Raw genomic sequence first — 15,376 nt, forward strand, 5'->3', positions numbered from 1 at the left:
CTGAGAGAGAACAATGAGAGCACAGTGGCAGTGTTAATAAGGGTAAGGAGCAAGTGGTGGCTGCTGGATTAAGGGATGAGGATGATGGGTATGAGAGTGAGGGGTTGTGGGATGTCCCTATAAGTGATGATGAAGGGGATCCCTTGTTCAGGAGATACCCGGTGTATAAGGGTTTGAAGAATATGAAGGAGTATAAATGGAAGGTTGGGACAATGTACGTAGATAGGAATGCTTTTAAGGAATGTGTAACGAGCTATGCCGTGCACAGTGGCAGAGGAATATGGTTCTTGAAGTGTGATAGCCATAGGTGCAAAGCTGTTTGCAAAGAAGGTTGCAAGTCGTTTGCTTACTGCCATAAGATGAAGAGAGAGGATTCATGGCAACTGACCAGCTGTTACAAAAAACACACATGCTCTAAGGCAACCAAGATTGGTATAATGAGTTCTCAGTGGCTAAGTAAGGCTTTTATGAAGAAGATCTGTGAAAACCTGAAAATCAAGTTGAGAAGTTTGATAAAGAAGGCTCATAGCAAGTGGAATGTGGATCTCACAATGACCAAAGCTGCCAGAGTGAAGCAGCAAGCCCTGGATGAAATTAATGGTACCTATGGAGAGCAATATAGGAGGATTCATGACTATGCTGCGGAGTTACTAAGGTCTAATCCAGGGTCCACTGTTCAGATACAAGTGGAGAGACCTCCTGAATTTGAGCTAGAGACACCACCTCCTGGTACGGACATGAGACCACGATTTCAGAGGATCTATATCTGCTTGGATGCTTGTAAACGGAGTTTCATGGTGTGCAGACCCATGATCGGCCTTGATGGATGCTTCATCAAGACTCCATATGGGGGTCAACTTCTAACAGCCATTGGATAGGACCCCAATGATCAGATTCTGCCAATTGCCTATGCTGTTGTTGAAGCAGAGACGAAAGATTCGTGGAAATGGTTTTTGTTGAATCAGTGTGATGATTTGGGAGTTGATAAGATCAGATGGTGTACATTCATGAGCGACCAACAAAAGGTAACTCTCAACCTAAACTTGTGTAATTAATTCTTTCTTTAATTTATGTCTTGCTGTTATTGACTGGTGATGTTTTTAAATTCTGCTTCAAAGGGATTGATCCCAACCTTTGATGAGTTGCTGCCTGGCATAGACCACAGGTTTTGTGTCAGGCACTTATATAGCAACTTCAGAAAAAGGTTCCCAGGTGTTCAGCTAAAGATGATGATGTGGAAGGCTGCAAAGGCAACATATGTCCAGGAATGGGAGAGGAGGATGAAGGAGATTCAGCAGGTTGATCAAGGAGCTTATAATCATCTCATGGAGATCCCTGCCAAGTATTGGAGCAAGTCCAGGTTTAATTATTTTCCTAGAGTTGATACACTTGTTAACAATATGTGTGAGTGTTTTAACTCTGTTATTGTAGAGGCTAGAGAGAAACCGATTGTGTCCATGCTAGAAGACATTAGGGTTTATCTAATGAATAGGTGGTCTGATAACAGACAAAGTATAGTCACATATGCCGGAGAAATATTGCCAAAAATAAACAAGAAAATTGAAAGGGAGTTTGATAAGGGTGGGGAGTGGCTGGCCATATATGCTGGTAGGGACAAATATGAAGTGTCTAGCAGTAAGGGTAATAGAGCCAAGTTTGTTGTGGACTTAAATTTACATGAGTGCTCCTATAGAAAATTTCAACTAACAGGTTACCCTTGTGAGCATGCCATGAGTTGCATTAGGAAAATGTGTCTAGATGTTAAGAACTATGTGAACAAGTGTTATAGGAAAGAGACCTACGTGGACTGCTACCAACATGTAATCTACCCACTGAATGGACCAAATCTCTGGTCCCGGACTGAGAATGATGATGTGCTGCCACAGTGTTTAGGGGTGCCCAAAACTGAGGAGGAACAAGACTGGTGATGAGCCACACAACAATGGACCACTGTCTAAGTTAGCCAAGACTGGACAACAACAAAAATGTTCATATTGTTTTGCACTTGGTCACAACAAAAGAACCTGCCCTACAAAACGTAAGATGGAGGCCGGAGCAAAAAAGGTAAAGTTGTTATTGTCAATTTGATTACAATTCCTTACATGTGAATGTTGATACTGTCCCATTAACCCAATTTGTTGTTACTGTTTATAGCAGATGCAACTGCACAAGCCAAGAAAGGGGCCAAGAAAGGGGCTGGCACAACTAGGACTCTAAAATCCAACAAGATCCCTGCCAAGACAACAACACAACCAGCAACAAGACTTCAGCCAAAGAGGAAGAGCAGTACACAAGTTGGAGGAAGCCAGGAGTCACAGACATCATCCAAGAGAGCTAGATGCAGCAGCAGTCCAGTCAACCACAACCATCAACAACAACAGTCACTAGCCCATCAAGGAGGACCCTGAGGTTCATGGCAAAAACACCACCTAGGGCCTGGAAGGCATTGGGATGAAGAACATAGTAGATTTTAGTGATTCCATCTGTTTTGTAATGAATCTGTCAATGACCAAGGGCTAATGTCCCTGTGATACTTTAGACACCCTACTTTAAGACTACAACTGTCATGTTGATCTCTTTTGTGTTGTTACCTTTTCATGGTTATATTTAAGGCTTGTTTGGATATTGTTATGGTTAAGAGAAGCTACTTTAAGACTTCTCCATTATCTAATGAATTACATGAATTTTCAGCAGCAAAGTTATGTCAATTGGCAAATTAAGCCTTGTATTTATTAGTAGATGAAACTAAAATAAACTTGTACAGAGCCAAATAATGTATGTCAATACAGGAACTCATTGCTATTCATTTCAGTCAAAAACCTTACAATGTTTATAGCAAATGCCTTTACACACACAGCCACAAAAAAATTTCATTCTCTTTACATCACTGTTATCACCCAACTGTATGTCAATTTTTTCAATCCCTAAACAATTGACATTCCCTACAAACTAGGGGACAACAACAGAATGGCAAAAATAAACAAAATGCTAACCTCCTAAACCTCAATTAAGTCGATCACATAGCAGCAGCCCAGCCAGTGTCCATCCAAAAATTCTAACACCAAGTGCCAATGCAAATTTCCTTTCAGCTTTCTGCAGTTCTTCTTTCAACGAGCTTGCTTTGTTCTTCAGTCTTTGAATTTGTGGATCTTGTCCTTCAGGCTCTGCCCAAGCAAAATAATCGCATCCATCTCCTATCTGTTCTCAACCAAACCAACACGAACACACCAGCACGAACACACCAAACACTTCAGATCCTTCAAACACTAACACCCAATGCTATTTTCAAACAAGAGACAGAAAAGATGAGACTCACCTGAAAGTTGACGCAGCCCCAGAATCTTCTTCCTGGATTCTCCGCTGTAGATGACGTGCGCAATACCGGTCTCTCTCCACAGAAGCAAGTCCTCCTTCTCCCACGACTCTTGGTGCTGCTACGCGAACCTTGGGAGGACGATTGGGTAGCCATTCTCAACAGACGAAGAACATCAACTTTGGGGATTAGGGTTTATTTATTGGACCGGATTGCATTTTATTTTCCTTTTTTTTTCCTGCTTCCAATTCCAACTGTTAACTACAGCCAAACTGCCAATTTTGTCACGTCGGACACGGCGTCAATAATTTGACACCCACTTAACGGAAGGACTTGATTGATGCAAATCAAATCTTTTTAGGATTTAAATAGAACAGTTTAAACGTTGGGGACTAAAATAGAATTCACCTCAAACGTAGGGGACCAAAATAATAGTTTACCCTTTTTAAAAAGTGACCTAAAAAGATTTATCATAAAAAAATATCTTTTTGAAAAGATACAATTATTTAATAAGTTAGAACATTTGAATAAATCACAACTTTATCAAAAAATATAAAATTTCAAACATAACTTTTTAATTATATATTTTAAAAATATATTTTACATTTAAAAATATAAAATAAGATAATTTTTAGACGGATTTAGATTGATTTTTATCATTTTTCAAATATTTTTATTAATTTTTTTTTCTGTCATAAGTTGCATAATATGAACCCTGGCCGGGCAGGCTTGTGGATTAAGACACATCGGTAATTATGCATGTTGAGCTTATTTTGGAGAGAAGTTTTGTGCGTAGTGGGTTAGCTAGCGTATTTGACTACTTGTGCCCCAATTTGGGTAGGATAATCGAACAACAGTACGACCTTGACCATTTTATTTTCTCCTTAAATTGGACCAATGTCAGATCTTGATATCTTTCTGTATAACCACCATGTTGAGCCGGAAGAGTTCTTGATCCGATGACTTTGAACCAATATCGTAACACTTCATCACCATTAATTAAATTATTAACTCCAAGTAGTCTCCAACCATGCTGCAATTATTGAAGTTAGCCCTACTAGTTCTATGGTGATCGTGGTACACAGAAGAAACCTTTGTTGATGATTAGCAGTAAGCAATCAGGTTTCATTTTTTGTTTTAAGAAAAGAATGTAATAAAAAAACTAACTTCCTAGAAAAATAAATGTGGGATGCGTAGCTTACGTATTTTCTATTGGTTTATTATATATGTCATTTTTATATTTCAATCATATTATATATATAATAAAATCAATCATTAAAATTAATTATAAATATAAAATATTTTAAAATATAAAATATATATTAAAAATAAGTTAAACTATATATATATATATAGTAACTGATGTTAATATATAAATAATATTTTTATTTATATTTTAAGTTTGATTCAAGTTAACGGTATATTTACTACGAGACACATGCGCCCACACACCACTGGTTTGTAAGATACATATTTTTATTACAATGTTATCCTTTTAAAATGTTTACACACACATATTACTAGTAAATATGAGATATACATTTTTAATTATAGTTTTATCCTTTTAAAATTATTAAAATTTTTAAAATTATACTTTTATTGTTATCACCTTCATCATGGTACGTAATAAATAAAATTTATTTTTAATGACAAATACGTTTTATATCTCTTTATTAGTATTTTAACAACCAAACATGCTATATATATATATATATATATTGTCTGTGTACTGGATGTCTCCGGTACGGGTTGAGAGATGGATCGAAAACTTGCGGGTCGAGGCGGATGTCGGGTTATCTGACTAGAGCAATGGGGGTGGTACCTGCAAAGACACTCCGACGCTCAAGTCAGAATGGATCTAAGAGGTAGAAGGTGTGAGGAATGAATGAATACCTGGAGGACCTGGGTCCTCTATTTATAGGTGATGGTGAATATCTTATCTTATCTTGTTTGGCTAAGATAAGGGAGACATTTGAATTCGAAAGTTGGTTAGGAGTTCTTATTGGGCCGGTTTCGGACCCTTTGAGTGGTGGTGTGGGTTTTGGATCTAAGCGACCGGGTCCGGGGTTATTCCAGGTGTAGGATCCGTAGGTTGGATCTGTAACAGTTGCCCCCGCAACGGGAGGACGATCAAGGTCGGTTTCTGTCGCTGAGAGGAATGGTTTTGGTCGCTTAGCCGTTCCATCGGGTCGTTCGATAGATGTTGTGTTGTCGGCGTCCCGGTAGCAGTTTTTTTGTGGTTTTGGGCTTGGTTCGTCTTCCGTGCCGTTCGTTTGGTGCGAACCTTCCGTTTCCTTGCGCCCATTCAATTTTTTCGAGGCGTGCTTTTTGGTTTCCCGAAGGGGCATTTATTGTAAGGGAAAATTTCCCATTTTTGCCCTTCTGCGCTACCTTTATTTTTCGGGGCATTTTCGTCTTTTTCTTTTGGGTTTAAAAACCGTTTTGGTTCCCCTTTTCCTTTTCCTTGTTGTTTTTCCTGGCTCTTAGGCTTTCGAGAGTAGTTTTCCCTCTATTCTGGTGTTGTTCTGTGTTTCTGGTTGTGTTCTTGCTTCTCTGTTTCCAGCATTCTTCAGGCTTTTGCTTCGCATTATCAGGTTAGCCTTCTCTTTCCTTTGCTTATTTTGCAGTTATGGTATTCTTATCTGCTTTTGCATTTCTGTGATTTTAGTGTGGACTGGGGTTGTCTTTTTGTGTATGGTGTTTCGGCTCTTTTGGGTGGTGGGTTTCGTAGAGGGGATGAGCACCGCTGTGTGGTTGGTAGTGGGTAGTGGCATTTGCTTGAGTTTTCCCTTGCCGTTTTCTGCCGTGTTGGTTTAGGCTGATGGTGGTGCTCATCGATGTTTTAGGTATGGCGCGTCGAAGGACCGAGGGTGTGAGGGCTCCGGTGATACCAGCGGGGGGCGTCCCTGCCCTTTACTCCTGGGTAACCAGCGATGTGTGGGGGATACCGTCGCGGATGAGGGAGGCGGACCTCCAGCGGCTTCGTGATGAGGGGGCTGTTTGCGGGGCGGTGACGCCGAATCTCATTATGAGTTTTCCGTTCCGGGGGTTGACGAGAGGGTTTGTTATACCAATTTGGATTCACCGACCGTTCCGGATTAGTTATGGGTGCACGAAGCAATGTTCACCCGTCTTGGCGTGCGGTTGCCCTTTTCCCCTTTCGTTCAGGAGTTGTTGAGTCGATGTTCCATGGCGCCGTCTCAGCTGCATCCGAATAGTAGGCGGCGATCCGGACTTTCGAACTCGTGTGCGAGTTCCTGGAGCTTCCGGTGTCTGTGAATGTGTTCCTTTTCCTCTTCTTGTGCACCCTTCCTACTAAGGAGGGGAAGCACAAGAAGGGGTATATGTCTTTTAGGGCTCAGCCTCATCGTCGGGTCTTCGGTTTGTATGAAGATTCATTTCATGGGTTTAAGAGTGGGTATTTCAAAGTCCGTCCTGCGAGGGGGCATCATCCGTTCTGGCTGACGTTGGAGGGTGAGCGGTGGTTCCCCACGTACTGGAATTTTGGGGCGGGGCCGTCTGTTCTTACTCGGGTGACGCAGGAGTTCTTGACTGCGGAGGATCGGGATGTCTCCCTTGTTTTGTGGCAGTTGTTTGGGGAGCGTCCTCTAAACCCCGGGGACGTGATGGGTGACCCGGTCGCTTGTCGAACCTATGTTGGTGTGTGAGCCCTTTTTTTTTCAGTTCTGAGTTGGGTGCTTATGCGTTTTCCTTCTTTTGATCTTTTTCGCAGTTGAGATGGCTGGGGGTTTGACGACTCTTGCAAGATTGAAAGTTCAGTTGTCTCAGGGGACTCCTTTTGGCAGTACCCCTTCTACTCCGACCTCACGACCTACTAATGACACGAGAAATGTTTCTGAGGATCTCACCTTGACTGGAGGTGGCACCGAAGGGTCAGGTTGGGGTGAGGGGGTTGAGGATGATGTGGTTGTGGTGTCGCCGGAGGGTGATTCCCGGAAGCGAAAGCGGTTGGGGGATGATGATAGTGAGAATATGGTAGAGGGGGAGGGCGTGGTCCCGTCGGTGATGGATTGTCGTTTTGATGCTCCGGCCTTCATCGATAAGTACCTTATGCCCGGCACGGAGGATTTTTTCCGTGAGTGTGATGTGACCTTTCAGGCTAAGTCCCTTTACCGTTCCCTTCTTCGTTCTGCTGTGATCGTTCGGAAGGTCGAGCCTGTGTTGGCTCAGGTGGGCCTTCTGAACAAGAAATTTCGTCAGTCTCAGGCCGAGGTGGCGAGGTTGAAGGGATTGCTTGCGGATGCCGAGTTGGCGAGGGAGCGAGCAGTGAAGTCATCCTAAGAGTCTGGTGCTGAGATCCTTCGTCTTTCCGAAGTTGAGACTTCTCTTTTGTCTCAACTTGGGGAAGAGCGGAGGAAGGCTTCGGATGCCGAGTCCCGGGCAGCCGTGCTTTTGGACGATGTCGGTACGCTGAAGGATGAGGTGGATGGTTTGAAGGCGAAAGTCGTAGTGTTAAAAGAGGAAAAAGCTGTGTTGCTTGCCGATGTGAAGGAAGCTGTTGCTGCTACCGAGGAGACGATGAAAGCTCAGGCTTTGGTGTTGGCGCCTGGAGCGGACGTGTCTGTGATGGGGGCTTTTAAGACCGTCCGTGATGGCAAGATTGTCGACCTCGAGTAGTTTGTGATTTATGACTTCTTTTGATTGTATGTTTTTATGTTTTTGGCCGTGTTGCCGTGTAACTGTGAATTTGTGGTTTTGATTTGAACTTCGTTTTATGTCGTTAGGGCCGTTCGGGCCTTTTTTGTATATTCCGTTTTAAGTCATTTTGTTTTTTGGTTTTTTATTTGTTCCCTTTGTTTGGGGTGAGCGGACCGTCGTGAGGTCGATTTCTTGTGGATATCCGTATCTCGGGCCCGGGGGGTGATCGGTCCCCCAATTGTGGCCGTGTTTTTGTTCCGTACTTAGGAAAAACAAAGTAAGAAAGGATAGCTTAATGGAATTTTATTGATGGTTGGGCCTCGTTAAAACCCTCCGTTTATGGCGGGAAAGAGTACCCGAGATTGACACTTAAGGAAAAAAGTTACTGTAAATAGGAAAAGTAAAATGTAACAAAGAGGGGAAACAAATAGAGAGGAAAACAAAATAAGGGATGACCTAGGGGGGTTAGTCTAAGTGTAGTATCGTCGTAGGTTGGTGGCGTTCCATGTCCTCGGGATTTCGTCGCCGTTAAGTCGTTCGAGCTTGTATGCTCCCTTTCCGATTGCAGCCTTGATTCTGTATGGGCCTTCCCAATTAGGGGTGAGCTTTCTGGTGCACGAAATTGTGATCTCTGGTAATGGCTCCAAAGGCTTGGTGCTCTAATCTTAATTCATAATTTGTCACAACTTCGATACAACTAACCAGCAAGTGCACTGGGTCGTCCAAGTAATAAACCTTACGTGAGTAAGGGTCGATCCCACGGAGATTGTTGGTATGAAGCAAGCTATGGTCACCTTGTAAATCTCAGTCAGGCGGATATAAAATAATTATGGAGTTTTCGAAAAAGGATAATATAATAAGGATAGAAATACTTATGTAAATCATTGGTGAGAATTTCAAATAAGCGCATAGAGATGCTTTCGTTCCTCTGAACCTCTGCTTTCCTGCTGTCTTCATCCAATCAGTCTTACTCCTTTCTATGGCTGGCTTTTTGTAAGGATGTCACCGGTGCTAATGGCTACTTTCAATCCTCTCGGGAAAATGGTCCAAATGCTCTGTCACAGCACGGCTAATCGTCTGGAGGCATCACCCTTGTCGATGGTTGCATCCTATTCCTCTCTGTGAAAATGGTCCGATGCGCTGTCACTGCATGGCTAATCATCTTTGAGGTTCTCGATCATACTGGAATAGAATTTACTATCCTTTTGCGTCTGTCACTACGCCCAGCACTTGCGAGTTTGAAGTTCGTCACAGTCATTCAATCCCAGAGTCCTACTCGGAATACCACAGACAAGGTTTAGACTTTCCGGACTCTCATGAATGCCGCCATCAATCTAGCTTATACCACGAAGATTCTGGTTAAGAGATCCAAGAGATATTCATTCAATCTAAGGTAGAACGGAAGTGGTTGTCAGGCACGCGTTCATAGGGAATGATGATGATTGTCACGTTCATCACATTCAGGTTGAAATGCGAATGAATATCTTAGAAGCGGAATAAGTTGAATTGAATAGAAAACAGTAGTACTTTGCATTAATCTTTGAGGAACAGTAGAGCTCCACACCTTAATCTATGGAGTGTAGAAACTCTACCGTTTGAAAATACATAAGTGAAAGGTCCAGGCATGGCCGAATGGCCAGCCCCCAAAACATGATCACAGGATCAAAAATACAATCCAGGATGCCTAATACAATAGTAAAAAGTCCTATTTATAATAAACTAGCTACTAGGGTTTACAGAAGTAAGTAATTGATGCATAAATCCACTTTAGGGGCCCACTTAGTGTGTGCTTGGGCTGAGCTTGAAGTCTACACGTGGAGAGGTCATTCTTGGAGTTGAACGCCAGCTTTTGTGCCATTTTGGGCGTTGAACTCCACTTTGCAACTTGTTTCTGGCGCTGGAGGCCAGAATTGGGCAGAGAGCTGGCATTGAACGCCAGTTTGTGTCGTCTAAACTTGGGCAAAGTATGAACTATTATATATTTCTGGAAAGCCCTGGATGTCTACTTTCCAACGCAATTAAAAGCGCGCCATTTTGAGTTTTGTAGCTCCAGAAAATCCATTTTGAGTGCAGGGAGGTCAGAATCCAACAGCATCAGCAGTCCTTCTTCAACCTCTGAATCTGATTTTTGCTCAAGTCCCTCAATTTCAGCCAGAAAATACTTGAAATCACAGAAAAACACACAAAATCATAGTAAAGTCGAGAAATGTGAATTTAACATAAAAACTAATGAAAACATCCCTAAAAGTAGCCCGATTCTACTAAAAATATACTTAAAACAATGCCAAAAAGCGTATAAATTATCCGCTCATCACAACACCAAACTTAAATTGTTGCTTGTCCCCAAGCAACTGAAAATCAAGTAGGATAAAAAGAAGAGAATATACTATAAATTCCAAACTATCAATGAAACATAGCTCCAATCAGATGAGCGGGACTTGTAGCTTTTTGCCTCTTGAATAGTTTTGGCATCTCACTTTATCCATTGAGGTTCAGAATGATTGGCATCTATAGGAACTCAGAGTTCAGATAGTGTTATTGATTCTCCTAGTTCAGTATGATGATTCTTGAACACAGCTATTTTATGAGTCTTGGCCGTGGCCCTAAGCATTTTGTTTTCCAGTATTACCACCGGATACATAAATGCCACAGACACATAATTGGGTGAACCTTTTCAGATTGTGACTCAGCTTTGCTAAAGTTCCCAATTAGAGGTGTCCAGGGTTCTTAAGCACACTCTTTTTTTTGCTTTGGACCTTGACTTTAACCGCTCAGTCTCAAGTTTTCACTTGACACCTACACGCCACAAGCACATGGTTAGGGACAGCTTGGTTTAGCCGCTTAGACCAGGATTTTATTCCTTTAGGCCCTCCTATCCACTGATGCTCAAAGCCTTGGATCCTTTTTATTTGCCCTTGCCTTTTGGTTTTAAGGGTTATTGGCTTTTTGCTCTTGCCTCTTGGTTTTAAGAGCTTTTGGCTTTTTTTGCTTGCTTTTTCTTTTTCTTTCTATTTTTTTTGCCTATTTTTTTTTCTGCAAGCTTTGTTCTTTGCTGCTTTTTCTTGCTTCAAGAATCATTTTTATGATTTTTCAGATTATCAAATAACATGTCTCCTAGTCATCATTCTTTCAAGAGCCAACATATTTAACATTCTTAAACAACAACTTCAAAACATATATGCACTGTTCAAGCATTCATTCAGAAAACAAGAAGCATTGTCACCACATCAATATAATTAAACTAAGTTCAAGGATAAATTCGAAACTCATGTACTTCTTGTTCTTTTGAATTAAAACATTTTTCATTTTAAGAGAGGTGATGGATTCATAGGACATTCATAACTTTAAGACAAAGTTACTAACTACTAATGATCATGTAATGAAGACACAAACATAGATAAGCACTTAACATAAAGAAAACGAAAAACAGAAAGTGAGAACAAGGAATGAGTCCACCTTAGTGATGGTGGCGTTTTCTTCTTGAGGAACCAATGATGTCCTTGAGCTCTTCTATGTCTCTTCCTTGTCTTTGTTGCTCCTCCCTCATTGCTTTTTGATCTTCTCTTATTTCATGAAGGATGATGGAGTGCTCTTGATGTTCCACCCTTAGTTGTCCCATGTTGGAACTTAATTCTCCTAGGGAGGTGTTGATTTGCTCCCAATAGTTTTGTGGAGGAAAATGCATTTGAGGCATCTCCGGGATCTCATGGTCATGAGCTTCATGTGCCTCTTGAGCTCCATGAATGGGCTCTCTTGCTTGCTCCATCTTTTTCTTAGTGATGGGCTTCTCTTCCTCAATGTGAATGTCTCCTTCTATGAAAGCTCCAGCTGAGTAACATAGATGGCAAATAAGATGAGGAAAAGCTAGCCTTGCCCCAGGGGAGGGCTTTTCGGCTATTTTGTAGAGTTCAAGGGAGATGACTTCATGAACTTCTACTTCTTCTCCAATCATGATGCTATGGATCATGATGGCCCGATCCACAGTAACTTCAGATCGGTTGCTAGTGGGGATGATGGAGCGTTGGATGAACTCCAACCATCCTCTAGCTACAGGCTTGAGGTCCAGTCTTCTTAGTTGAACCGGCTTGCCTTTGGAGTCAATCTTCCATTGAGCTCCTTCCACACATATGTCCATGAGGACTTGGTCCAACCTTTGATTAAAGTTGACCCTTCTAGTGTAGGGGCATTCATCTCCTTGCATCATAGGCAAGTTAAACGCCAACCTCACATTTTCCGGGCTAAAATCTAAGTATTTCCCCCGAACCATTGTAACATAATTCTTTGGATTCGGGTTCTTACTTTGATCATGGTTCCTAGTGATCCATGCATTGGCATAGAACTCTTGAACCATTAGGATGCCGACTTGTTGGATGGGGTTTGTTAGAACTTCCCAACCTCTTCTTTGGATTTCATGTCAGATCTCCGGATACTCATTTCTCTTGAGTTTGAAAGGGACCTCAGGGATCACCTTCTTCTTGGCCACAACATCATAGAAGTGGTCTTGATGAGCTTTGGAGATGAATCTTTCCATCTCCCATGACTCGGAGGTGGAAGCTTTTGTCTCCCCTTTTCCTTTTCTAGAGGATTCTCCGGTCTTAGGTGCCATCAATGGTAATGGAAAAACAAAAAGCTTATGCTTTTACCACACCAAACTTAGAATATTGCTCACCCTCGAGCAAGAAAAGAAAGAATTAGATGAAGAAGAAGAAGAAAATATGGAGAAGAGGGGGGAGGTGTGTTTCGGCCAAGAAGGGAAAGAGAGGGTTGTGTTGTGTGAAAATGAAGAAGAATGGAAGGCTTTATATAGGGAAGGGAGGGGGGTCAAGGTTCGGCCATATGGGTGGGTTTGGGTGGGAAATTGATTTTGAATTTTGAAGGTAGGTGGAGTTTATTGGGTAGGTTTATGCGGAAGAGTGGGTGGATGTGAGTGGTGAAGGGTTAATAGGGAAGAGGGATGGAGGTGATAGGTGAAGGGTTTTGGGGAAGAGTGTTTATTGGGAATAGAGGATGATTGAGAAGAGAGAAGAGAGTGAGTGGAGGTAGGTGGGGATCCTGTGGGGTCCACAGATCCTGAGATGATCCTGTGGGGTCCACAGATCCTGAGGTGTTTAAGGATTTACAACCTTGCACCAAATTAGGCATGTAAAATGCCCTTGCACACAACTCTGGGCGTTCAGCGCCAGGTTGGTGCCCATTTTGGGCGTTCAACGCCCATTTGTTGCCCATTTCTGGCGTTGAACGCCAGAACCATGCTTGTTCTGGGCGTTCAGCGCCAGCTCTTCTCCAGGGTGCAATTCTGGCGTTCATCGCCCAGATGCTGCCCATTTTGGGCGTTCAGCGCCCAGATACTGCCCATTTTGGGAGTTCAGCGCCAGAACCATGCTCTGTTCTGGCGTTGAACGCCAGACAGGTGCTTTCTCCAGGGTGTGATTTTTCTTCCGCTGTTTTTGATTCTGTTTCTAAATTTTTCGTTTATTTTGTGACTCCACATGATCATGAACATAAGAAAACATGAAAAACAAAAATAAAATTAGATAAATAAACATTAGGTTACCTCCCAACAAGCGCTTCTTTAATGTCAATAGCTTGACAGTGGGCTCTCATGGAGCCTCACAGATGTGCAGAGCTTTGTTGAGACCTCCCAACACCAAACTTAGAGTTTGGATATGGGGGTTTGACACCAAACTTAGAGTTTGGTTGTGGCCTCCCAACACCAAACTTAGAGTTTGACTGTGGGGGCTTTGTTTGACTCTGCTTTGAGAGAAGCTTTTTATGCTTCCTCTCCATGGATGCAGAGAGAGATCCTTGAGTTGTAAACACAAGGTTGTCCTCATTTATTTGAAGGATCAATTCTCCTCTGTCCACATCAATCACAGCTCTTGCTGTGGCTTGGAAAGGTCTTCCAAGGATGATGAATTCATCCTCATCCTTCCCAGTATCTAGGACTATGAAATCAGCAGGGATGTAAAGGCCTTCAACCTTTACTAACACGTCCTCTACTTGTTCATAAGCCTGTTTTCTTGAATTGTCTGTCATCTCTAATGAGATTTTAGCAGCTTGCACCCCAAAGATTCCCAGTTTCTTTATTACAGAGAGGGGCATGAGGTTTTTTCCTGAACCAAGGTCACACAGAGCCTTAAAGATCATGGTGCCTATAGTACAAGGTATTAAGAACTTTGCAGGATCCTGTTTCTTCTGAGGCAATGTCAGTTGATCCAGATCACTTAGTTCATTGGTGAACAAGGGAGGTTCATCTTCCCAAGTTTCAATGCCAAATAATTTGGCATTCAGCTTCATGATTGCACCAAGGAACTTGGCAGCTTGCTCTTCAGTGACATCCTCATTCTCTTCAGAAGAGGAATACTCATCAGAGCTCATGAAGGGCATAAGGAGGTTCAATGGAATCTCTATGGTCTCTAGATGAGCCTCAGATTTCTTTGGTTCCTCAGAGGGAAACTCCTTATTGATCACTGGACGTCCCAGGAGGTCTTCCTTACTGGGATTCACATCCTCCTCTCCCTCTTTGGGTTCGGCCATTTTGGTAATATCAATGGCCTTGCACTCTCTCTTTGGATTTTCTTCTGTATTGCTTGGGAGAGTACTAGGAGGGATTTCAGTGATCCTTTTACTCAGCTGGCCCACTTGTGCTTCCAAATTTCTAATGGAAGACCTTGTTTCATTCATGAAACTTACAGTGGCCTTGGATAGATCAGAGACTAAGTTTGCTAAATTAGAGGTACTTTGTTCAGAGTTCTCTGTCTGTTGCTGAGTGGATGATGGAAAAGGCTTGCTATTGCTAAACCTGTTTCTTCCACCATTATTAAAGCCTTGTTGAGGCCTTTGATCCTTCCATGAGAGATTTGGATGATTTCTCCATGATGGATTATAGGTGTTTCCATAAGGTTCACCTAAGTAATTTACCTCTGCTATTACAGGGTTCTCAGGATCATAAGCTTCTTCTTCAGAAGATGCCTCTTGAGTACTGTTGGATGCAGCTTGCATTCCATTCAGACTCTGGAAAATCAGATTGACTTGCTGAGTCAATATTTTATTCTGAGCCAGTATGGCATTCAGAGTATCAATTTCAAGAACTCCCTTCTTCTGAGGCGTCCCATTACTCACAGGATTCCTCTCAGAAGTGTACATGAACTGGTTATTAGCAACCATGTCAATGAGTTCTTGAGCTTCTGCAGGCATTTTCTTTAGGTGAATGGATCCACCTACAGAAGTATCCAATGACATCTTTGATAGCTCAGATAAACCATCATAGAATATATCCAGGATGGTCCATTCTGAAAGCATGTTAGAAGGACACTTTTTGGTCAGCTGCTTGTATCTTTCCCAAGCTTCACAGAGGGATTCACCTTCTTTTTGTCTGAAGGTTTGAACATCCACTCTAAGCTT

The 15,376-nt window shown here is 42.2% G+C and overlaps 1 non-coding gene and 1 pseudogene across 1 annotated transcript; both read left to right on the top strand.

Annotated features, from left to right (window-relative positions):
* The first annotated feature begins 1,226 nt into the window (after positions 1-1,226).
* Positions 1,227-2,217, top strand: LOC148555142 (uncharacterized; annotated as a pseudogene).
* Positions 2,218-15,268: 13,051 nt separating this feature from the next.
* LOC148555143 (small nucleolar RNA R71) lies at positions 15,269-15,376 on the top strand. The gene has a single exon (XR_015887981.1). It is a non-coding gene; the product is annotated as a small nucleolar RNA R71 (small nucleolar RNA).

This window comes from Arachis ipaensis, chromosome B6 (assembly GCF_059453495.1).
Source record: "Arachis ipaensis isolate K30076 ecotype BB chromosome B6, ASM5945349v1, whole genome shotgun sequence".
Taxonomy (NCBI): Eukaryota; Viridiplantae; Streptophyta; class Magnoliopsida; order Fabales; family Fabaceae; genus Arachis; species Arachis ipaensis.